Consider the following 25,000-nt stretch of genomic DNA (forward strand, 5'->3'; position numbering starts at 1 on the left):
GGCGGGAAGGGCGGGCGGCGAACCAGAGGCGGGTGGGCGGCGGGGCGATAGCGGCGGGCGGCGGGTGGCTGGCGGGGCGGCGAGCGACCATCTCCGCGGCGTGGCTTGGCAGCGTCTTGGGCCGGAGTCTTCAATTTTGGTCTCTTTCCAGCCTCTTGGGTTTTCTTGTGCAGTGTAGCCAAAGGTGAGCGGTTGCGGTGATCACCATGGCCTGCAGACTCCCCTGGGGCCGATTGCTGGGATTTCATGTTACAGTGAGGTACCCCGTCCCCCCCCTGAAGCCGTGGGTGAGGCAGGGCGAGCGGCAGGGGTGCAGGGTTGACGAAGGCGTGCAGGAGGCGGCGACCAGGTAGCGCGTTGCGGCCCGACCTTGGCCACCCTGCTCGCGGCCCCCTGAGTTTTCTTGCTCGCCGTTGAGACAGCGAAGGACGTTTCCAGGCGGGTGGCCCACGTGTGTTCGGTTCTGTCCGCCGCCCTCATGACTTCTCCCTCACATTTTGCTGCCGCCGCCCCACCCACGCCCTGCCCAGCCTCGCCGCCCATCTCAACGCCATCTTTCCGGGGCTGCTCGTCGCGGCGGCGTGGGCGGGCGGGTGTTGGGCCAGCACAGCGGAATCGGACGCATTACCTGGCCGGCCGTGGTTCCCAAGTTGTTGTTAGCGCGGGGTCATGCACGCAACCGGACGCAGGCGAGATATTGAGCGGCATTGGCGCAGCCGACGCGGCCCCGAGTTGCCAGTTCACGCCCCCGATCTCTGTCCTTCCCTCTGCCAGCGCCGCGGCCCTTCCAGCCCCGCGCCTCGCTGCTGAGGCTCCCCCGAGGTCACTCAGGGGAAGGGGACATGGGTCCCTGACTGCCTGGGTCAAGGGTCATGAAGGGCACGGCTGGGCAGGGTGTCGCCCGGGGTCGCGACATTCGGCAGCCCCACGCATGTCCCGACCAGCCGCCCCCGTTTTTTCCCCGAGAGCGGGGCCGGGGTGCCAAAATTTTCCCCCCCGGTGCAACGAGGTTCTCTCAGTCTCGGGAAATGAGAACGAGAAAAATCCAGCCACCGAAACAAAGGACGCCCGCCGATGACACCCCAGCACCGAACGTCGCCGCCCACCCCGCCCTCCCCCGGGGGTTGTCCCGTCGCCCGTCCCCGCACCGCCGGACACCCGGAACGGCGACATTAAATTGCAAACGTGAAACTCAGGCTTTTTAACCAACGACGTCGCCTTTCCGGGTGTGGAGTGTCACCTGAGTGTCGCGCGGCCGCTCATTGGTCGGTGTCGCGTGTCGCAGCGCCGCTCCTCCGCCCCATTGGCCGCGTCCCTCCCCGGCGGGCGGGAAGGAGGGACTTTTCCTTCCCAGACTCGACGCGGCGGTAATTTTTTCGTCTGGGATCTCAGCGATTCGTTTTCATCTCCACGTAAATCCGGAGCGGCGGGGACGAAAACATCAGCAATTCAGGAGGAGGCTGCGGGAGGACGAGGAGGAAGGGGAGGAAGAGCGCCGAGGGGGGAGGAAAGCGGGGCGGGGTGGGGGGGGGGGCGCGGAGGAAGCGGCCGCTCCCATTGGTCGCCATATTTGTCACCTCCCCACCTGGTGACACTTCTACCCGGACCCACAGATCTATAAACGCCCCTCGCACGCCTCCCGCTACAACCAGGCCCGGCAAAGTACACTCAGGGCCCGTGCATCAACCCCCTCACGCTGCACTACACGCTGGAGGGCCGCGGAGCCTGAAACATCGGAGAAATAAAAGAGAATAGATGAGAACTCCGGAGGCTGTGTCACCTGCTTGTCACCCGCGCTGTGATTGGCGGGCGGCGTGTCACCAGGTTGTCATCCCGCCGCTGATTGGCTGGCGGGGGCGGCGGGGAGGATGTCGTGGCGCGAGACTATCAACAATGTTCTCTTGCAATGTTTATCTTGGCCTGAAGCACTCTCGCTGGCTCTCCCTCGCCCTCATCCTCCTCTCACTCCTCCTCTCCACACGCGAGAGAGAAGCCATCAAGGTGGAGGAAAGTGGAGGGAGAAAAGAGATTCCGTAAAGAGTTAAAAAAGAGAGTACAGTAAAGAGAGAGAGAGAGAGAGAGAGAGAGAGAGCACAATGTGGAGGAACTGGCGGGAAGAAGGATGGGACAGAAGTGAGTTAGAGAGGAAGACAAAGAAAGAGAGGGACAAGAGAACGGAAGGAGAGATAAGAGATAGGGAGCGAAGACCAGGGAGAGAGAGAGAGAGAGAGAGAGAGAGAGAGAGAGAGAGAGAGAGAGAGAGAGAGGAACATGTTTTCGTATTCTAACCTTTTCTAATATTCCCACAACGGTAATGTGGATCTCGAACGACACGCTATACAGAGAGAGAGAGAGAGAGAGAGAGAGAGAGATTACTAAGAGAACCCCATCAGAAACCATAATTGGAATAGTCGTATAGCAATAAACAATCTCAAAAACATTAAAAAACACAGAAACCAACTTTGAAACGATGATAATATAAACAAACCAGACTGAAAAAAAAACGATGCACAAACAGTTCTGAAAATTAACCATAAAAAAAAGAGTTGCAATTGAAACACACACACACACACACACACACACACACACACACACACATACACACACACCTGTCCCCTCATCACTCCTCGTTCCCTCCCTCCTCCTCACCTGCCTCTACTCCCTCCTACCCCTCCCCCGAGCACTAATTACCTGAGAGTTATTAGCGATCACTCACCTGACTTAATTACGCCACTTGGATTTTGCTTCACGTGTCAAAGGGAAGTGTGTGTGTGTGTGTGTGTGTGTGTGTGTGTGTGTGTGTGTGTGTGTGTGTGTGTGTGTGTGTGTGTGTGTGTTCAGTCACTAGCGCCCTCTTCCTTCCACTCTCTCGACTTCATCTTCATCTTCACCTTCACCCTATTCATTGATCACACATTCCTCTTTACTGTCACCTTCTTTCCTACTCATTTTCTTTCTTTGCTTTCACTTTCCTTCTCACTCATTTGCTTCGTTGCTTTCACTTTCTTCCTCTCATTCTCTTTTCATTGCTTTCACTTTCATCCACGACCTTGTTTTCTTTTCCTGGCTCTCAACTTCCTTACTCTCCTCTATCTCCTTCCTTCCTTCCTTCCTTCCTCACTCACTCATTCCCTCTCACTTTTATCTCTATTCCTATATTCTGTCCCTTCTTCCCTATAGCTCTCACCCTCTTTCTTCCTCCCTTTCTCTTCTCCCTCTTCCTTGCTGTCACTTTCGTTCTTCCTTTCATCCTCTTTCTTGCTCTCACCCTTCATCCCTCACTCCCGTCTTTGCTCTCTCTCTCTCTCTCTCTCTCTCTCTCTCTCTCTCTCTCTCTCTCTCTCTCTCTCTCTCTCTCTCTCTCTCTCTCTCTCTCTCTCTCTCTCTCTCTCTCTCTCTCTCTCTCTCTCTCTCTCTCTCTCTCTCCTCTGTCACCCTTCTCTTGATCCCTCGCCGAGTGTGATCAGCTGTTTTTGATTCCTTTGTACCTGAGATTGTTTGGCGTATATATCTTAGGGTTTTGTGGTTATCTTTAGGTGGTGGTTATTTTGTTTGTCGTAGTGTTTATTTGCTTGTTTGACTCAGTGGCACGATATTGTGTGAACTGTCTTTCTTTTTTTTTTCTTTCTTTTTTTCCTTTTGCTCTACCTGTTGTTGTTGTTGTTATTGTGTTTTTTTTTGCTCTTCTTCTATTTTCTTCTTCTTCTTTTCCTTCTCCTTCTTCTTCTTCTTCTTCTTCTTTTTCTTCTTCATTAATTCCTTTCTTTTACACACACACACACACACACACACACACACACACACACACACGTTTTTTTATTTCTCCTTAGCCTGTTTTCATGCTTCAAGGCAGTAACACTTTCCCTCTTATATTTCATGCAGGTGACGGCCTAAAAATAGCTACACTTTTTTTTCATCTCTTCCCTGCGACACCGTTCTGGTAAATCGTTGAAGCGCTGCGTCATCAACACGTCTACGAATGGTGTATATTTTTTTTGCGTTACGTTATATCTGTTGTTTATGTTAGTGACGTTCTCTTTATCTAGCGTTCTTTATGGTAATGACGCCGCTGTTACAACTGTTTATTTGTTTATGTTATGCCTGTAATTTTGGTAGTTTCGTGTTTTTCTTTTGTAAACTGATATTCCTGTCCTGTCATTGTCTTCTCGATAGCAGGAACGTGATCATTTATTTATATTTTATTCACAATAGAAATGGTCGTATGCCAGCTTCTCTAACGTCGGTGTTGGGAATTCTGTTGGACTGTTCTGTTGTTTATATTCTGAACTGATAATTTTTTTTTCAGCAAGTATAGATAGATAGATAGATAGATAGATAGTGTATGGATTTGTTAATTAACCACGTAGAGAGTTTTATATTATTGTATCGCGCTTCCAACACCTTTTTGTCTATCATTTTCGCTGTGGCCACTCCTTCATTTCTTTTTGTAGTAGAGTTTTTGTGTGTGCGCCTCTTACTAAGTTTCTTCTTCTTCTTCTTTTTCATTGTGCTTCGTCTCGGTGCTTTCATTTCTGTTCACTGTCTCTTGTAAGCACTGTGACCATTCCTTCATCAGTATTCATTGTGATGGAGTTTATATGCATTGTTCATCATAGCTACGTGTTCTCCTTCACCGTGCTTTGTATCGGTGTTTTCATTTCTATGTTTTGTTTTAATTCCATGTTTTTATACAAATAATTTAGCAGCGCCATGCAGTTAAAACCTTTCGTATTTCTCTCTGAATTTTACATTTATGCTTTACGATGCCGTGAGTAGCATTTTCGCATTATATTTACGCCCGCCGCATTTGTTCCTTCCCTTTTATATTTTGTGTCGGTTCTTGCATCAAAAGTTTCGGTCCCAAAACGACAAAATTTATGCGTTTACACGAGGATCTGATTGTGCCTGCGTGTGTGTGTGTGTGTGTGTGTGTGTGTGTGTGTGTGTTTAGTGTAGCGGTGTTTTTCTTTCTATCAACGTTTCGCTCTGTGTCGTTCTTTTGTTTCCTCCGTTCGCCTGATCCTCTCCTCCAATACATCCATGTTCGCGTTCTTTATTCCGGCGTTATTTCACTCTCTTTATTCCTCTTCGTAGTTTTATTTATTATTCCATTAACCGGAGATTCTTTATTACGGGTTTTATGTTATTTTATTTTTTTCTGTGTTTATTTATTGATGTGTTCCGTTGTCTTCCCTTTTGTTTTCTTCCGTTTTTTTGGAGGCGTGAGACGGGTGCGGAGAGGAGGAGGAGGAGGAGGAGGAGGAGGAGGAGGGAGGGTATACGGCTTCCAGTTGTAGTAAGTAACATTTAAAGGCGAGAGGCACATAGTCTCTCTCTCTCTCTCTCTCTCTCTCTCTCTCTCTCTCTCTCTCTCTCTCTCTCTCTCTCTCTCTCTCTCTCTCTCTCTCGTACACGAATATATTCCCACACTGAGAGAGAGAGAGAGAGAAGGGCGACTTGGAGGATAATATTATATGAAAAAGTAAAGAATGACAGTAATATAAGTGAATACAAACCGCAGAATAAATTATTTACACGGATAAGATATTAAAGAAGGAAAACAATAATAGAAAGGTTAGTGCTAGAATCGGTAAAAAAAAAAAAAAGAATGAAGAGATCAAAGAAAATGAAGGAAAAATGTAAGACGACCAGTGAGAGAGAGAGAGAGAGAGAATTTTCCTCCTCTCCCTCCTTCCTCTCCCTCTTTTCCCTCACTTTCACCTGTTCGTTCTCACCCTCAGCCACACACACAAACACACACACACACACACACACACACTCATTCATTACTCACGCACTCACTCGCTCACTCACACCGCCGCGCACCATCGATCAAGGGCTGGGTCTGTCCCCGCTCATCACCACCACTATTCATCACCGCCAGCATCACAGTCAGCGCTCAACACCACCACCACCACCATCATCATCACCACCGTCACCATCAGTACTCCACTCATCACAACCAGCATCATCACCACCATCACCACCACCGTCACCATCAGTACACCACTCATCATAACCAGCAACACCATCATCATCATCACCACTACCTCAATCACCACTACCATAATCACCACCCATGTCATTGTCATCATCATTAGTCTTCCTCCATCGTCACCTCCACCCCATTATCATTTCCTCCACCATTCCATCTTTCTCTTATCTTCACCATCAACACCACCACTCGTCTCTCCCATCACCATCATCACCTCACTATCACCGCTCGTCACTATGATCACCATCCATAACTACCTGTCATCTACTCCATTGATCATCACCACCAATCATCACCATCTTCAATTCCTCAAAATCATCACCACTAACAAATACCCGGAACACCACTACTACTATACACCACTACCAACACCAACACCACTTCCTCCTCCTCCTCCTCGTCCTCCTCCTCCTCCTCTCCCACCACCACCACAGCCTACACACACAATCCTCTCAACACAATCCCACAGTTTATCACAAAATCTAAAATCGCCCTCCGCCAAACATTAAAACACAAACGCAATCTGAAATAACATGCGGCTGTGGGAAAGCAAAAGGTTATGCGTGTAATCGCCGGGCCGGGAAAAAGTAGAAAACGTTAGCGAGGTGGAGGGAGACCAACCTAAAACTGGCCGTCCGCCGCCTCTTCCTCCTCCTCCCTCCCTCGCAGCGGCAGCCGTAGTGAAGTGTAACGAGGCTTAGAATTTCCGTAGATTCTATATCCGCTCTTTTACTCTGCCACCCTTTACTAGAGAGAGGGGGAGAGAGAGGGAAAGTGCTGTACAAATTCTCAAAAACGTATCATACACCGAGTCACCGGTTCACAGAGAAACACCTTCCATTTCGTTCCGCATTTTCTTTTCTCTTCTTCACTTTCCTCCATGGCCAGGCGGGATGCAAGGCAGGGCAGGGCGGCAGGCATCTTTTCGTTAGCATTATGACTCCGAGGGGGCGGCTTGGCGCGGGCCGTAAAAACAATGGAGAGCGAGGGAGCGAGGGGGCGAGGGAGCGAGGGGGCGGGAGAAGCGTCGCCACTCAATACTAAAAAAGATGTATACATGTAAATTCCCCGCCAGTCGCTCCACACTTCATATCAAGAGGCGGCCGTGTACACACCTTATGTTGGCTCCCGCAGTCTACACCTCCCCGGGGACGCGCGCCCTACCTTCCCCGCCCTCTGTGGACCTCAAAGGCGCCCTTGTGTGTGGAGGGAGCGAGGGTGAGTGTGGATCGCCGCCCGCCTCGTCGCTCCCGCCCCTCCGCCGTTCCACCGCCGCGCCGCACCAAGATTCCTCCTGAGACCTGCCTGGGCGTCATCAAAGCGCTTGTCAAAGGCCGCCCTCACGCCGGGGAAAAAGGACAGGCAGCACTACGCCTCCCGGGCAAGAATTTCCATATTGAATCCCCCCTCCTCCTCCTCCCCAATGCCCCCCCACTGTCACGACCCTTACCACCACCACCACCGCCACCCATCAGAACGGAGGTGGTGGTGGTGGCAACTGCGACCTGGCTCAGTGTGTTCTGTATCCTTATATTGTTTGCTACTACTACTACTATTTCTACTACTACTACTACTACTACTACTACTACTACTACTACTACTACTACTACTGCTACTACTACTAGTCTACTACTGCTGCTGTTATTACTACCAATACTACTACTGCTACTACTACTGCTACTATACTACTACTACTACTACTACTACTATACTATTACTACTACTATACTATTACTACTACTACTACTACTATTGCTCCTTTATTCGACGACTAAAATTACCTCTACTTTCAATATACGGAACATGTCCCTGCTTTTATCATCTCAACACTCTTCCCTTATTTTTGCCACATGATCTCCTCCTCCACCTCCCTCTCGTCTCCCTTCCTCTCCTCTTCCTCCTTCTAAGACTATGATGGGGATGACACGGTAGCAGCTAAACAATCACCAGACCAATATATCACCTCTATATACCACACACCCTATTCCCCCCTTCCTCTTTCCTAGTGACTCGTATCCTCAGTCCCACCACCACCAAAGCTTTCCCCTTCCTCCTCCCCGCTCCCTCCCACGACCCGCTAATGTTAGGTAATCATTTTCAATTTCCCTCAATATTTACCGCCGCCGCACGCCCTCCCATACCCCGCCGCGAGCTAATATTTACTCGGCGGGGCGCGTCTCCTCTCCCGCTAGATTTGTTTCGGCCGGGAAGTGTGTCAGGCGTCTCGAAGGAGGGCTGGCGGCTGTGCTTATAGTGGTGATGGAGGTGGTGGTGATATGTCTTTACCCTTACCACCTCCATTAAGCTTCCCATTGCACTATATCACCACTCAAATTAGTTTCATATACATCCTACCACACCGCATCTTAAAACACATCTCCTTCAGTATTTACACCCTTTTCTTATACAGACTTACACCTCCCTTTTCATCACACTGCAGTGCTTATAAACACATCCAGGACCCTCCACCACCTGCACCATTTCATCACACTTCACCAAACATCAGAGGACCCATATCAACACACCCAAGCACCCTCCATCACCAGTACCTACCCTTCACACTTCAGTCAACACAAGATCACCCTTATCAACACACTTATATGCCCCTTCAACACCATAACCTTTCCATAACGCTTGACAACACTGGAAGCACCCCTATCAACACACTTATAAGCTTTCGAGCACCTATACTTTTCTATCATACTTTTCCTTCAACATTAGAACACTTACATCAACACTTACACACCCTTTTCAACACCCCCATCATCCTGTAGTGTTATCAGCCCATCCATCCTTCACCTTAGCATTACCCAAACTCTTCAATTAACACCACTCTCCACGCCACTACACCCTAAAGAGGAATGTTCCACCTTATACTACACCCTTCTCCACAGTACTCCTCCCGAAATTGACCTCTCTTTCGGCCACCTCTTTTGATTATTTTTTGTAGGAGCAGCGAGTAGCGGGCTTTTTTTATTATTGTTTCCATTTTGTGCCCTTGAGCTGTCTCCTTTGTTGTAAAAAAAAAATAAAAAAAAATACAATATTTACTGCAGTTTACGATTAACTTCATCCAACAGTCAAACCACATAACATCACTATCCACCACCACGTCATCTCACTCACCACACCTCCACACACTCCAGCCAACACCACCACAGCTACAATTCCGTCTATTATATCTACTCCGCGCCCCTCCTCACCACCACCACCACGACAGCCTCACACACACACACACACACACTCTCTCTCCCTCCCCGATCATATTTACATCGTTTAAGCCACTTTCCTTCCTATCTTTGCTAAATCCGGTTATGCGGCGCGTAAATATGCATAATGGAAAGCAGATGAGGGCGAGAAGATGACGCGATCGAGTGTGAAACGGTGGCGATGAAAAACAGAACAAAGGGACGCAGGAGGAAGGGGAAGGGAGGCTGGAAGAGGAGGAGGAGGGGGAGAGGGAGAGGGGATGCTCGCTCCCTATGGACTGACTGGAGGCGGAGGAGGAGGAGGAGGAGGAGGAAGGCCTGATATGGATGACATCAGCGCCCACAGGTGACGTCTGGGCCTCCCTCCGCCACTTTTTCCTCCGGGGCAAATGGCTTTTTAATCCAATTACCTCACACGTTTGATGTAACCAACCATTGACTTTGGGTGACGGCCTCAGGGACCCCCGCGCGGCGCTCCGGGAGGCCTCGAGGGCGTTGAGGGCCGCCTGTCTTTGTTTATCGAACTCGCCCGTGCGTTGGAGGGGACAAGAATCACTTTCCCCTCGAGTGTCCCGGCGTGGCATCGGCCCTTTGCTCGGCGCCCTCCTGTAGCGGCGGCATTTTTAAGTTAATCCTGAGTTCGGTTCGTGACGCAGCGAAAGGCATGATCAGGTGGGAGGAGGAGGAGGATGAAGAGGAGAGGAGGAGGAGGAAGAGAGAGAAGGAAGGACGGTCGGTATGGACAGCACGTCTGACGGAGGGGGAAGATGGCTGCTACTTGGGCATAATTGAGGCGCCGCCCTTGAAGCCGCCGACCACAGGGATTGTTCGGCTGCCACTCGACCCCTACCACACCACACCTCCCCGCCACACCTCAGCCACCTCCCAGCCTCATCCCACCCACGTAACCAGCAGCACATCTTCACAAATAACACTCGATTTCACCTCACAAACACCCATCCACACAGCTACACCTACACACCACCCCACTGAAGTTATGCCTGTGCCACACCCTCCATCAACTCGTATCAAAACAGTATTCCAATAACACAGCAAAACAATCAGCTCCCAACACAAAGATATACCCACACTGCACCCTATAGCTACATATGCACACACCTACACACCCTTCTCTCACTCTATACCCCAGTCAACACCTTCACATGCCTTACCACATCAGTGTATCTTTCATCACCATCATCTACCGACCCCTCACTTTTCAAAGACACTTACACCTTCATACCACTCATAATCCCTCATACTGATCATTCACTCATAAACCACACCACCACTTTTCATAATACTCACCGCTATTAACACCACTCACATTTAAAACAGTGGAACTTTTCAGAGTATCCAAAATCACTCTAATTATCCACTTGTGAATCACATTACCACTTATTTTCACTTAACTTCTCGTCCCTCTGTCGCAGGAGCACACGCCTGGCTGCTCACCCAATCGGAGGCGGCGGCGGAGGTGACAGTGGCGGCGCGAATCACTGCCAGCCAATCACTTAGGGCGATTGGCTGTGACGTTATCAGTCTTCATTTGCGTCAGGCCGCGGTCGTTGTGGTGACCAATGGCAGGTTAGTGCGAGAGGCGGCCTGAGTTATTGCTTGAGGGGGTGGGGGAGGGAGGGATGAGAGAGAGAGAGAGAGAGAGAGAGAGGGGGGGGGGGGGGGAGGGGGAGTTAGAGAAGGAAGGAAAAGAGCTGCATAGTCATAATCATTCACATACATAAATATTTACATACATACATACATACATACATACATAAATTGAAGAAAAGGCAAAGAAGGAGAGAGAGAGAGAGAGAGACAACAGGTCCAGTCTCCCATTATGGTCTCGTAAGGGTCATGATCTCTAACCCCCATGAGGCCCCGTCAATGGTCCCCCCACCCATTAAGGAACACACAACCCCTCACTTCCCTTCCTCTCTTTCCCCTTTTTTCCTCATATTCTCTTTTCTTGCCTTCCCTTCCCCCACCCTTCTTCGTTTTCCCTCCTTTTCTCCTTCTTTTATTCTTCCTTATTCCTTATGTTCTGTTATTTCCTTCCTTCTCTCCTTCCCTCTTTCCTTCTATTCTATTTTCCTTTCTTACCTCTTATCCTTTCCTTCCTTTCCCCTTTTTTCGTCATATTCTTTTTTCTTGCCTTCCTTTCCCCCACCCTTCTTCGTTTTCCCTTCTTTTCCTCTTCCTTTTATTCTTCCTTATTCCTTATGTTCTACTGTTTCCTTCCTTATCTCCTTCCCTCTTTATTTTCTGCTCTATTTTTCTTTCTTACCTCTTCCCCTTTCCTTCCTTTCCCCTCTTTCCTAACTCTTCGCTTTCCCTCTCCTCTCTCCTCTTTCCTTCTTTCCTATTTTCTTCTCTACCTCCTTTCCTTCCTTTTCCCTCTGCTTTCCATCTTTCCTTTCTACTCATTTCTCTTTCCTTCCTACTCTCCTGTCTTTCCTTCGCCTCTTTTAATTTTCCCTCCTTTTCTTCCCTTTTTCCTTATATCCCAACCCATCATTCCCCTTCTGTTCCTTCGTTTTGTTGTTTTCTGCCTTCTCTCCTCCTGTCTTTCCTTCTCCCCTGTTTTCCTTCCCTACCTCCTTTCCTTCCTTTCTTCCCCTCTCTTTTCTTAACCCTACGCTTTTCCTCTTCGTTTTACCATTTTTCCTCATGCTCTCCTTTCCATTCTTTCATCCTCTTCCTCATCCCTTCCTCTTTCCCTATTTTCCTTCCCTTCCCCCCTTTTCTTTTTTCCTTCCTTTAATTACCGTACGCTTCTCTTCTTCCTCTCACCTCCCTCTTTGCTCTTCCTTTCACCTTTTCCCCTCCTTTCCCCCTTTTTCCTCCTCTCCCTTGTTTCCTTTCCTCTTTGCCTCCTCCCTTCTCCACCCTTCTGACCGTTTAATTCTCCCTTATTTTCCCTATTTCCTTCACTTCCCCTCATTACTCCGCCCCTTCGTTCTCTTCTTTCCTTCCTCCCTGCTTTCCTTTTTCTTTACCCTTCCTTTCGTAACCCCTCCCTTCACCTCTTCTTCAGCCTCTTCTTGTAATCTCCACGCTTTTTTTTTTTTCTTTTTGCTTATCATCTTGCTTCCTATCTTATCCTATTCCTTCTTTTTCTGTAACTTCTTTCTATCATTCCCTCTTTGCTTCCCTTCTAACCCTTCATTTCCTCTCTTCCCCACTTCCTTATTTTCTTCCATTTCCCTCTTTCTCTCCCTTCGTAGCCCCTCATCGCCCATCTTCCCTGGTCCTTTTCTTCTTTCATTCCCTCCCGTCTTTCCTTCCTTCTTAAGCCCTCACACCCCTTCTCCTATTCTTTATTTTTCTATTTCCTTCCTTCTTTCTCTCTTTCCTTCAATCCTAACCCAATACGTCTCCTCTTCTACTATTCCTTCTTTTATTTCATTTTCTACATTTTCTTTTCCCTTCAATTTCCTTCCGTTCTAACCCTTCACTTCGCCTTTATCTCTCACTCCCCCCTTTCCTTTCTCTTCTTCCTTCCTCCCCTCTTTCCTAACCCCTCACTTCTCATCTATCTCTCACTTCCCTCTTTCCCTCACCTCCATCTTTCATCCTCCGTTCTCTTCTATTCCTTTTCCTTCCCATCGTCTCCGCCTTTTCCCTCTCCTTCCTCCCATTCTTTCTTAGTCTCCCCTCATTTATCCCCTCTCCCCTTCCCTTTCCACCACCCCTCACACCCTGGCCGCGCGCTTTCCCCTCTTATTTTCTTCGTATCTTTCCTCCTCCTCCTGTTTCCCCTCCCTACCTTTTCTCTCACTTCTCTCCCCTCACACGCCTCTCCACTCCCCTCTCTCCGTCCTCCTCTAATTCCCTCTCATTTTACCTCTCTCCAGCTTGCCCTGTCCTGCCGCCCTTCCTCTGCTCCCTCGCCTCCTCTTTCTTCCTCCTCCTCTTCTTCCCCGTGTTCCTTATCTCCATGGAAACGGAGGGGATGGTGACGTAGAGGAGGAGGAAGAGGAAGAGGAGGAGGAGGAGGAGCAGGAAGGGTAGAGGAGACGGAATATGTAAATGAAATGTGTGACTGTAGGTTTTGTTTTTATGGTTATTTTCTCTATCGGATGAAAGAAGAAGAAGAAGAAGAAGAAGAAGAAGAAGAGTGACGATGATGCAGCTCCCAACTTATGCCAATACAAAAGTTCTTAATAGCAAATCCTATGAGCCTCAAATTATCAAGTCGTTGTGTTGATGTTGATGTCACCCCTCCAACAGTCACGTTTTCTTTAGCCTTGAACTCTTTGCCTCGTGATTATTGAATTTACGTTTGGCATATCAATAAAAATCGCCGTAGATACATGTCTGAGGTGCGACAAAGACATAATAAAGGCATATAGCTGGTGTCTAATTTCTGTGAGTGTTAGTTGATAAGTAACTACCACAAGAAAATTACAAAAAACACATAATTAACTGTATGACTCCTAAATAAATTCTTAATCGAAAAAAGCAAAAATATCAAAGAAACATTTTTGTCTGTGTAATTAAAGAAACATAAACGAACAGAGAGATGGACAGACATATATCACCTTTCTTGTTTCTTTATCTCTTCATTGTTCCAGCTTTTAATCTTTTTCCCACACCCTTTATTTAGTCCTCTGTCCCTCCCTCCCTCCTCCCCTCTCACCCTCCCTCCCTCCTTCCCTCCTAACCTCCCTCTCTCCCTCCCTTCCCTCTCTCCCCCCTCGCGAAATGGTGGCAAACAATGGAAGTAACTCTGGACTCACGATCAATCATGCGGATCAAATCTCTCTCTCTCTCTCTCTCTCTCTCTCTCTCTCTCTCTCTCTCTCTCTCTCTCTCTCTCACCCTTTCTGGGAGTGACCCGTCCCTGCAGGGATTAGCCCGATGGACAAAGGTCTCCTATTAAATGGAAGGAGTGAGGGGAAGGCAGGGTGGGGAAGGGGGATGGCGGGGGGGGGGGGGGGAGGTGGTGAGGGGAGGTGGAGTAATAGTGGAGAAGAGAGATGTGATGGACGGGCTGCGTTGTGTGTGTGTGTGTGTGTGTGTGTGTGTGTGTGTGTGTGTGTGTGTGTAATAACTCCAATGTATTAATAAATTATATTATTTTTCATTTCCATTAATCATTTCATTTTGATTGCGTAGTTTAACACAAAGTTTGCATCCTGTAGTAAATATATGATATGTTTTACACACACACACACACACACACACACACACACACACACACACACATACACACACACACAGGTTGGAATAATCCTGTTAATACATTCATAATAATATATTTTTCGTTAATTTTCTCGACATATATTTTCCTAAGATCTTGTTTCGTTATTTTATTATTTTACCCAACAGTGATATTCTCTCTCTCTCTCTCTCTCTCTCTCTCTCTCTCTCTCTCTCTCTCTCTCTCTCTCTCTCTCTCTCTCTCTCTCTCTCTCTCTTCGTTCTGATGGTGAGAGGTTGATTGGTCTCTGGTGGACATCGGTCAACAGTAACGGAGGGACGGAGGGAAGAAGGGAGGGAGAGAGGGGTGAAAGGGGAGAGAAGGCAGGAGGGAAAGGGGAGAGGAGTGAAAGGGGAGGAGAGAGGGGAGAGAGGGAGCGGGTGCCGGACAAACAGACTGAGGATTATATTTGTTTGTTTGTGCTTGTGTTTGTTTTGTAGCGTGTGTGTTTGTCTGTTTGTTCTGGGTATTTGGTTGTATCGTCCGAAGAGGTGTGTGTGTGTGTGTGTGTGTGTGTGTGTGTGTGAGTGTGTGAGAGAGAGAGAGAGAGGGGATGGAAAGGGAGAGTACTATAGTTACATCGTAGTTAATGACTCTCTCTCTCTCTCTCTCTCTCTCTCTCTCTCTCTCTCTCTCTCTCTCTCTACTCCGCGTTCCTCAAATCTTCACAAATACAATATCCCGCGCCGTTACACTTTCCCGCGCTAAGTGGCTCATCTGAATATTGGCGGGTAATCTTTCCCCGCCCAAATACCGCCCGCCAGCTGCGTCCCGACTCGTGGCCACGCGCTGAATATTATTACGGGCTCATCCTCATTTATCGCACGCCGCGCAAATCTAATTACATTCTATTCACGGCAATACTCGCCCGCCAAAAGCTCGCAGTAACACCCACGCACACAGACACACAGGAATAACCACACTGAGGGACTTGTTTCATGGATTCGAAGACGTGTTTGGGCGTGAGCGTTTTGTTTGTATGTTTGCGTGAAGGGAATCGGACACGGGAGAAGACTTAAGGAAGGGAGGGAAAGAAGGGAGGGGGGGAAGAAGGAAGGAGAAAATAGCGTAAATGCGTCGGTCACAAGTCGTTAATTCCACCTTTCTGAGCGGCGTAACGTCACTCTTGTAGATGTCATGGCTTGTGATGGATGGGCGGGACGGAGAGATGAGGAGACAGACGGAGAGACAGACGCATTTATCCCTCCACTCCACGCCAGCAGCAAGAGGGAAGCGTATAGAATGAGAGGAAAGAGAAGGAGTATAGGGAGAGGGGAAAGAGGAGGAGGAGGAGGGGAGATATGGGAGGACAGCGCGACTAATGGAAGGAAGGAGGGATGAGGAAGAGCGTGATGCGAGATGGGTCCCCTCCAGAAATAAGGAATGCGCTAAAGTGTGTGCCGCGCGGGGTAATGAGGCGGGGTGAGGGGATGGCAGCGTTGTCAAATTCTCGTACTTGTCACATGCATTTTCGTTGTTTCTGATTGATAACCATAGCAAAAACAAACAAAGAAACATTAATAAATAAGAGTTTTAACGGTAACTTTGATTTTCTACCGTTATTTGTGTAGGAACGAAAGTTTGAGGCTTAAAAATGATAAATACAATGTGGTGAATACGATAATATGGCAACGATGGGGGAGGGGAGGAGCGGGGGTGAGGGGGGAGCGGGGCGCGGGACACAATAAGGTCATGAGATACTTACGGCCCGGGGAGTTCCGCCTGCCAGTCACTGTTTGTATGTTTGTTTGTTTGTGTGTTGTCTTTATTAACTGTGTGGTATATATGCTTCTTTTGTGTCTTGTTATTTAATGGTCTCTGCTGCTGTCCGTCAGTTTTGTTTTGTTTTCTTTTTCTTTTTGCGATATCTGCCATGTGTATTTTCTTCTTCTTCTTCTTCTTCTTCTTCTTCGTCTTCGTCTTCTTCCTTGTCGTCGTTCTCGTCGTCATCGTCTTCTTATTCTTAATCTTCTTCTTCCCCTTTTTTTCTTTGCTTACTAACTCATTTCAGTTAAATTATTGACAACCAAAGGTGATCAGATTAAACTGATGTAATGTTTCCTTTCAATATATTTACTGTTAATCCCTTGTGTTTGTGTCGACCTAGGGCACGATGGGGACATGTATCCTTAGTTGTATAATCAAACTCTGCACTGCCTGGGGGTTGGGATGGCATGCTCCTCCCTTCTCCTTTGTTGTTTACTTGCAACAATAAACTATCAATCAATCACTTTCTTAACACACATATGACACAACTTTCTGAATGTGCAGCGGCGGCGGGGATGAACATCAAACATTTCCTATTTTACATTAAAGGAAACACCTCAAGGGTAAGAAAAGAGAAAAGAAGATACAAAAAATCCTTCTCTCCTTCCGTTACCGCGGGGGGGCGAGTGGGCGGCCTTCCTCCTGCCGGGACTGAGGGAAAGAAGAGGTAAGACTCGCGTGGAGAATCCTAAAGAATGGGAGTGTTTTTTTTTTTCTGTTTAGGAGCATATGATATAGCTGCGCGTGGCCTCGGTGCTCATCTCCGTCGCATCAGCCCTTTTTTTTTACAGTAAGCAAGGAAGGCAGCTCAAGGGCAAAAATAAAAAACAGCATAAAAAAAAGTCCGCTATACGCTGCTCAAAGTAAAGATAAAAAACTAGATGCCAAACGAAAGGTATATTTCGAGTGGAGTCCTTGATCTTGTGGTGGGTAAAAACGAGTATATAGATTCAAATAGCTTAGTATACGTCCACGCAAACCTTCCACACCTTCATCACAGTACCACAGATAAACACATACGTAGAAATAGAGAAATAGATAATAGAAAGGCATATTAAAGCGATGAAGATGAAAATGCTGGAAAATCGCGGTATGATATGAGTACAATCGAAAGTAGAAAGATTACAATAGCCTAATAGTCTCATGTGTGTGGGTGTGGGAGTGGGTGGGGGTCAGGGAGGGGGTGGATGAATGAGGGGTGGGTGGGTTGGTGTGGGTGGGGTGGATAGACAGATATTTTTGTACATATATTTTAGACACAAGCACATACATACTTTCCTTCATTCTCTCGTATGGGGAGGTGTTCTAATCCCTTCAACGCTATCCCCTTGCTCACATCTATCTCACAAGTGTTAACAGTGAGGCAAGGAAGCGAAAGGATGATGCATAGACCCTCCCCCTCCCCTCCGCCCCCTGCATCCCCCTCGCCATCCGTCCCTCACGCAGCTCGGCGACAACAAAAGACTATCGCCGACGGAAGCCACGACGGGCCGGGAGACGCCACTTCGATGCGCCTTTGTTTCTTGTATTTGCATCTGAATCGTCTGTCCCTCGCCCTCTCCTCGCCTTGTCCTTCTTCTTCCTCCTTTCCCCTCCCCTCCCTGTCTCTCCTCTTTTTCGTTTCTCTGTCTCCTTTCTTTTCATCTCGTTTCATTCTCCTCCCTTTGTGTCTTCCGTTCTCTTCCTCCCTCTCCTCTGCTTGTTTATTTCCTTTGTTTCTCTGCGTCCCTCCATCTCCTTTCTCTTCTTCTTCATCCGTCGATCTTTTTCTCCTTGTTCTTCGCCTCTCTTCTTCATCCTTCTTCTTTTCTCCTCTTCGTCCTCCCATTTCTATGTTTCATTTCTTTCTCATTCACCTTTCTTCCTCTTATCTCCTTGTCTTTCGTCTTCTTTCTTTTATCTCCACTTTTCCACTTTGTTTCCCTCCTTCCACTCCACATCTTTCGCTCCCTTCCATCCTTCCTTTTTCCTCTCCGTGTCCTTCATCTTCCCTCTTTTTGCTCTCCCCTCTCTCCTCTTCGTATCTCCACCTCTCTTCATGTCTCGCTATCTCCTTCCTTTATTCTTCCTCTCCCTTCTATCGTTCCTCCTGTTTCCTCTTCGTTCCTTCATCTCCTCTCTTTACAACTCCTCCCGTTCTCTTTCATCCCTCTACCCTCTTTGTCCTTCATTCCTTCTTTCTCCCGTCTTTCAATCTCCTCCCCTTTTTCTCGCCTCCCATCATTTCATCTCCATTGTATATCATTTTCCTCCCATCTCTCCTTGTCTTCCACCTCTTTCTTTCCGTCTTCTCTCTCTCTAATCTCTGTCTCCTCGTCTCTTCTCCCCACTTATCAATTCGTGTTCCTTCTCATCGCTTTTTTTTCTCCCTGCATTTTATCTCTTTCTTTCCTCTCCTTTCCTCTCTGTCTCCCTGTCTCCTCTCTTCTCACTTCTCTCGGTTTTCCCTCCAATATCTTCTCTCCTTTTTTCTCTCTTTCTTTCCTCTCCTTTCCTCTCTGTCTCCCTGTCTCCTCTCTTCTCACTTCTCTCGGTTTTCCCTCCAATATCTTCTCTCTTTTTTTCTCTGTCTTTCTTTCTCTTCTCTCCCTTCTTTTATTTCTCCCTGTCTCCTCCCTTCTTATCTCCCTCGGTTTTCGTTCTCATCTCTTATTCACTTGTCTCCCTTTCTTTCCTTTGCTCTCCTTTCCTCTACATCTCCCTGCCTCCTCCCTTCTCGTCTCCTTCCGTTCCCCCCTCATCCCTTTCCTCTTTGTCTTTTGTCTTCCTCTATTTATCTCCTCTTGTCTCCTCTCCATCTCTCTCTCTCTCACTCCTCCCCTATCCCCTCCTTCCGTTCCCCTTCTCGTCCTCCCTCGCCTCGGCAGCGCAAATGAATATCGAAGAAGTGATGTAGAGATAAGGAAGCGATAGCGATGAAGGCGTGTGCTGCGGCCCCCGAGAGAGAGAGAGAGAGAGAGAGAGAGAGAGAGAGAGAGTATTGTTAGCTTCGGTGTTCGTCCTTTATCAATATTTAATTAACTTGGTAATCAGTCTAGTTTTGTCATTGTTATTTTTGTTTTATATTATTTGATTTGCTGATTCTTTGTTCTAATTCTCTCTCTCTCTCTCTCTCTCTCTCTCTCTCTCTCTCTCTCTCTCTCTCTCTCTCTCTCTCTCTCTCTCTCTCTCTCTCCTTTGCTCTTGGCGATGGAGGGAAGGAGGGAGGGAGGGAGGGAGGAAGGGAGAGCCAAATTACCTCACTTTGGTCTTGTTGGGAGGGTCAGTGGGGCGGAAGAGCTGCAGGGAGGAAAGGGAGGGAGGGTGGAAGGGAAGAAGGGGGTGATGGGAGGGGGAGGAGTGGGCTCTGTGTCACCCACCAACCATTTACAGCTCATGTCTTATTCACGAGTGTATGGGCGGCGATATGCCTCAGCTGGGCGTGAAGGGTGTGGGTGTGGAGTTGGGTGTGAGTGTGGAGTTGGGTGTAGGTGGAGTAGTGTAAGGGTTGGGCGTGGGAACTAATGGTGGGATGGGATGTGGGTGTGGAGTTGAGTGTGGGTGGAGGTGGAGCAGTATAAGGGAAATGGTAAGGGTGTGGGAGGTAGTAATGGTGGGATGGGATGTGGGTGTGGAGTTGAGTGTGGGGTGGAGATGGAGTAATGTAAGGAAAATGGTAAGGGTGTGGGAGGTAATGGTGGAATGGATGTAGGTGGAGGATGTGGGTGTGGAAATGGGTGTGAGTGTAGGTGTATAAATTATGTAGTGTAAGGGAGTGTAAGTGTGAAGAGGCTAGGGCGGGATGGGATTAGGATGGGCGGGCGATGGGTGAACTGAGGAAGGGGAAAAAAGAAAGGGTTGTCGGTGATGGGGTAGTAACAGATGGGACACATGTATTGATGGAATGTGGAAAAAAAAGGAAGAGATGGTATAGAAAGAAGAAGGAGCAGGAAGAAAGGAAGGGAAAGGAAAACGGTGAGTGTTGATGGGGTTATAGAAGATGGGATGTATCTGGAAGAAATTGAAAACAGAAAAGACTGTATCACAACAATATGGAACAGAAGAAAAAAGAAAACTGAACAAAACTAGGAGACAACAACGCCAATCAACAATCAAGAATAAGTCAAAGGCAATCCCACGCCTACTACTGAACTGGACTGGATCGGCGAAAGGTGGAAAAAATAAGGGGACAGAAAGATGATAGGGTCCTGTGGTGCTGGCTGTGTGGAATAGGTGCAATGTGGATAGGTTGTGGAGGAGGATGGTATAAAGGATTAGGATGGATTGTAGGTGGAAAGGAGGTGGAAGTAGGAAAAGGAAGGACTATAGGTGGCTGATGATGATGAAGTGGATATTGGACAGAATGAAAGTGGAGGTGACGGTAAAGTGGAAGGGAAGGACTGCGATGATGGAACGGTAAAGGAAATGCTGAAAGGTCTTGAAGGAAGGAAAAGGAAGGAAGGCAAAACCGTACGTGGTGGTGGTGCGGTGGAAGAGGAAAAGAAGGGAGAAAAGGACTGTGGGTGGTGGAGGAATGGAAGGGAGAAGGAAGACTGTGGCTGGTGAGAGTGGAGGAGGAGGAGGAGGAGGGGTGGAAGCAGTGCCGAGTGGAGTGGACAGTGTGAGTCTTGGTGGGCGAGGCGGCATTGATCCAAGGGTACGTGAGGGGCAGGGAGGAGGAGGAGGAGGAGAAGGAGGAGGAGGACAACGACGAGGACGAAAGCGAGGAGGAAGAGGAGAATGGGAAGGAAGGCCGGACGGAGCAGAGCAGTGAGGGTGTTGTTGTTGTTGTTGTTGGTGGTGGTGGTGGTGTGTAAGGTTGTGTGGAGGCCTTAGAACACCTTTTCTGAGTCCTTCCTGAGCCCAGCAGTCCTGTACTTAGATAATGACATCCCAGCAGACCTCGGAGTTATTTTTTAGGTTCTCCAGGATACTTTTCATTAAATTGGTTTCAGAAGTTTATTTTGCGACCGGAGTAAAGAATAATAGAAAATAACTGTTTACTTGCTTCATCGTCTAAATATAAGGCATCAAAAACGTCAGTAATGAGCTAAACCAACCAGATGAAATTTGTAACAGAGTAGCTCATTGCAATATAGCCTTTCTGAGAAGTTTTCAATATTCGAATATTAATTTGTGCTGCGATTTTCTTAACTGAATTCCAGTACAATTATTCTTTAACTTAATTAATGAATGTAATTATGATACATTTCCATTATTCATACTTCTGCCAAATGACATCAAAATTACTTATGAATATGAAAGTGTTCGCCGCGTTCCTGCCTGTCCAGTCCTGTCCCCCGCCAGGTGTGCACGGGAACGCCACGCCCGCGCCGCCCAGCCACGTGACCACCGAGCAGCGATGCGGAGTCAATCAAATCTACTCAGAGGTAATTATGACACGCATCACACTAACAAACAGTAATGTCTAGAGCGATCAAGCTTTGTTTTTGTTTTTTATTCTGTTAGCAATATCATCTGAGCAGGAGGGAGCACCTGTCATTCATTAGATTCACCTGTTCAGTGCTGATAGCCAGTGGAGGAATTGGATATTCACCTGTTCAGACTTCATAGCTAAAGGAGGCACGAAAATGAGTAAAGGAGAACATTGTTGGTCGAGGAAAACAATTTATGCCCCACGAGTAGATGAATGAGCAGCCCGACGCTCATGCCAGTGACTGAAACGAGGGGTAAGCACAGGAGGAGGAGGGGCAGGGCTCCACGAGGTGTGTGTGTGTGTGTGTGTGTGTGTGTATGCTACAGAGTGATGTCTTTTCCTTCGCTAATCCGCATTTTCTCTAGTATCCTCAAACTCTTCCAGTTCCTAGTCCTCCTTTCTCCAGCTTAATCTTTTGCTCCCGAAGAAGTAAGGAAAGTATGGGAGGAACAATTACATCGAGAAAAACAGAAATGAAGAAAGAGAAGAATAGGAGATGAATAATGGAGAGTTAACCATAGACGAAGAAAAGGGAAGAGGGAGGAGGAGAGAAACGGAGAAGGGGAATGATAGAAAGAGGAAGAGAGAGGAAAAGACGTATAAGTAGAATGGAGGAAAGAACAGAGAAACGTTTCCTTGGTTCTGTCTCCTGATTGTGTTTCCTTCCATCTCCCTTTTGTCCTTCCCGTCTCTTCCATCTATACCTATTCATCTTGTCCCTTCACCCTCTTCCTATCTTTCATGGCTCCTCCTGTTTTCCCTCTTCATCCTGTCTCCTCAATATTACCCCGATCTTTAAAAAAGGAGATAAAAAACAAGCCAGTAATTATCGTCCCATCAGCCTTACGTCTGTCCTAATTAAACTATTCGAAAAAATAATCAGGGATAAAATGATCACTTTCCTTGAAACAAATTATTTGATAACTGATAGTCAGCACGGATTTCGTAGTAATCGGTCTTGCCTTACCAACCTATTAACTTTTTTTCAACGATGTTTATACATGTTGGGACGCCCGAAGCCCATATGACGTAATTTACCTAGATTTTCAGAAAGCGTTTGATAAAGTTCCTCACGTTAGGCTTATTTCAAAACTGCGTTCCCACGGTATTAACGACCATCTATGTGCGTGGATTCATGACTGGCTCACCGACAGAGAACAACGTGTAGTTCTTAATGGTGAAGCATCGGATTGGCAACCCGTCACCAGTGGCGTGCCCCAAGGTTCGGTCCTGGGGTCAACACTATTCATAATTTACGTGAACGACTTAGAAACTGATAGCCTATCAAAAGTAGCCAAATTCGCCGACGACACCAAAGTAGGAGGTACGGTAATGAACAGTGAAAGTTGCGAAAAGATTCAATCAGACTTAATAAGACTTGCCGATTGGAGCGAAAAATGGCAAATGAGTTTTAACGTAGATAAATGTAAAGTAGTGCACATAGGTGAAAAAAATCCTAACTTAAATATCAGATTCAAGGACACGAGCTCAGCGAAGTAAAACAAGAAAAAGATCTTGGTGTCATTATCAGTAACACTTAAAATGAGTGATCAATGTTCTGCAGCGAGTAAAAAAGCCAATATGATGTTAGGATTAATCTCAAGAAACTTTGATTATAAATCACCCGAACTTATGAAGAGATTATATTTAGCATTTGTAAGACCACACCTAGAATACGCCGTTCAGTTCTGGTCACCGAACTATATCAAAGATCAAGTTTTGCTAGAAAGGATACAGCGACGAGCAACCAAACAAATTCCAGCGCTCCGAAACTTGCCATATGACGAGCGTTTAAAGCGTTTAGATATGTTTTCCCTAAAAAAGCGAAGGATAAGAGGGGACTTAATTGAAGTGTTCAAAATCCTTAATGGATTCGACAACATTAACCCAGATAGTCTATTTCAGAGAGACACCAACACAATAACACGCAGCAACGGTATGAAGTTAAAGGGAAATCGATGTAACACATTGGTGCGCAAAAGTTTTTTCAATAATAGAGTCGTCGATCACTGGAATAGACTCCCACCGTCAGTAGTTAGCGCACAGAGTATCAATAGCTTCAAGTCTTCATTGGATAAGTACTTCAGGGATATAAGATTATACTGACCCTTCTTCGCATGTTTTCAGACAGATTGCAGCAAGACGTCAACCTAAATTCATAAAATTCTCCCCCACAACCTAGATTGCAAGTAGCGTAAGTTAACAATAGAGTAAAGCAACAGTTAATGTCCGCATGACAGGGGGAGTGAGGTGTGGGTGGGTGCAGTAAGGTGACAGGTTACTGGTGCCGTGCCTAGTACACGCCGGTAAAACGAGGATCAAGCCTCCACCTGTGCCCCTGAAACTACACCTCACCCATCGTGAGTATTAGGGGGATCCTGAGGCTGCCCTGTGCAGGCCACTCGGCCTCTTCCATTCTCCTTGTCTTTCTGTGTTCTTACGTTCTTATGTAATGAAGTCATTTTCCCCCACAGCTTAGGTTACCAGTAGTGTAAGTTAAGGGTAGTACTTTCCTCTTATTTCTCTCTTTACTGTAAAATTTCCATGTCCCTTTCTTCCTTAAAGGTACATGGTGTTCTCTTCTAACTATTTCCTGCCGTCACGTTGCCGGAGGGAGAGGTGGGTGGGGAGGAGCCTTCATCTATTCTATCCTGTCCTACCACACGTAGATTACAAGTAGTAGCGGTAGTAAACAGACACCCTCGCCATAGACCGATAGGTCTTCTGGTGTCTGTTCTTCCTATGTATTCCTATGTATTCCCTTCACGTCCCTCCCATCTCTTCATCCTCTCCCTCTTCTTCCCGCCACCTCCTTCCCTTCACACACACCCTATGTATCTTCCTACCTTCCCGTCTCTTCTCTCCCTTCATCTCCCTCCTGTCTCTTTCACCCCTCCCTCTCCCTCCTGTCTCTTCCACCCCTCCCTCTCCCTCCTGTGTTTTCCCTCCTTCCCTCTCCCTCCTGTGTCATCCACACCTCCCTCTCCCTCCTGTCTCTTCCACTCTCCCTCCCTCCTGCCTTTTCTCTCCTTCCCTCTTCCTTTCGTCTCTTCTCTCCCACAATTTCCCTCCTGTTTCCACACTTCCTCCCTTTTCTTCCTGTCTTCACCTCCTCCACTTCCTCCATACGCCTTCACTCCCTCCCGTCCTTTCCCTCTCTCGACCTGACCTCCCTTTCGTCTCTTTTCCGTTCGATCTCCCTCCTGTCTCTCCTTTCCCTCCGTCTATCTGTCTCTCAATCACCGTCTCGTCCCGTGGGAGTCTCCTTGGCCCTCGAGAGAACCAGAGACTCCAGACGAAGAGAGCCAAGACGTCTCTCCCTCCTTCCCTCCCTCCCTCCTTTCCTCCATCCCTCCTTCCCTCCTGCTGTTCCGCTTCACTTCTCCCTCTTCCTTCGCTTCCTCTGT

The 25,000-nt window shown here is 47.5% G+C and overlaps 1 long non-coding RNA gene across 3 annotated transcripts in view; it reads left to right on the forward strand.

Moving 5' to 3' along the window:
* The window catches only part of LOC127007642 (uncharacterized), a 49,900-nt gene that overhangs the window by 2,183 nt on the left and 22,717 nt on the right, over positions 1-25,000 (forward strand). Inside the window, exon 2 of one of the 3 annotated variants that reach the window (XR_007760315.1) lies at positions 10,638-10,791. This is a non-coding gene — a long non-coding RNA (uncharacterized LOC127007642). Of the gene's footprint in view, positions 1-10,637; positions 10,792-16,718; positions 16,845-21,531; positions 21,547-25,000 lie in introns of those variants that run through there. The other 2 variants (XR_007760316.1, XR_007760317.1) reach the window with 2 other exon arrangements.

The sequence above is a fragment of the Eriocheir sinensis genome, chromosome 36 (genome assembly GCF_024679095.1).
Source record: "Eriocheir sinensis breed Jianghai 21 chromosome 36, ASM2467909v1, whole genome shotgun sequence".
Taxonomy (NCBI): domain Eukaryota; kingdom Metazoa; phylum Arthropoda; class Malacostraca; order Decapoda; family Varunidae; genus Eriocheir; species Eriocheir sinensis.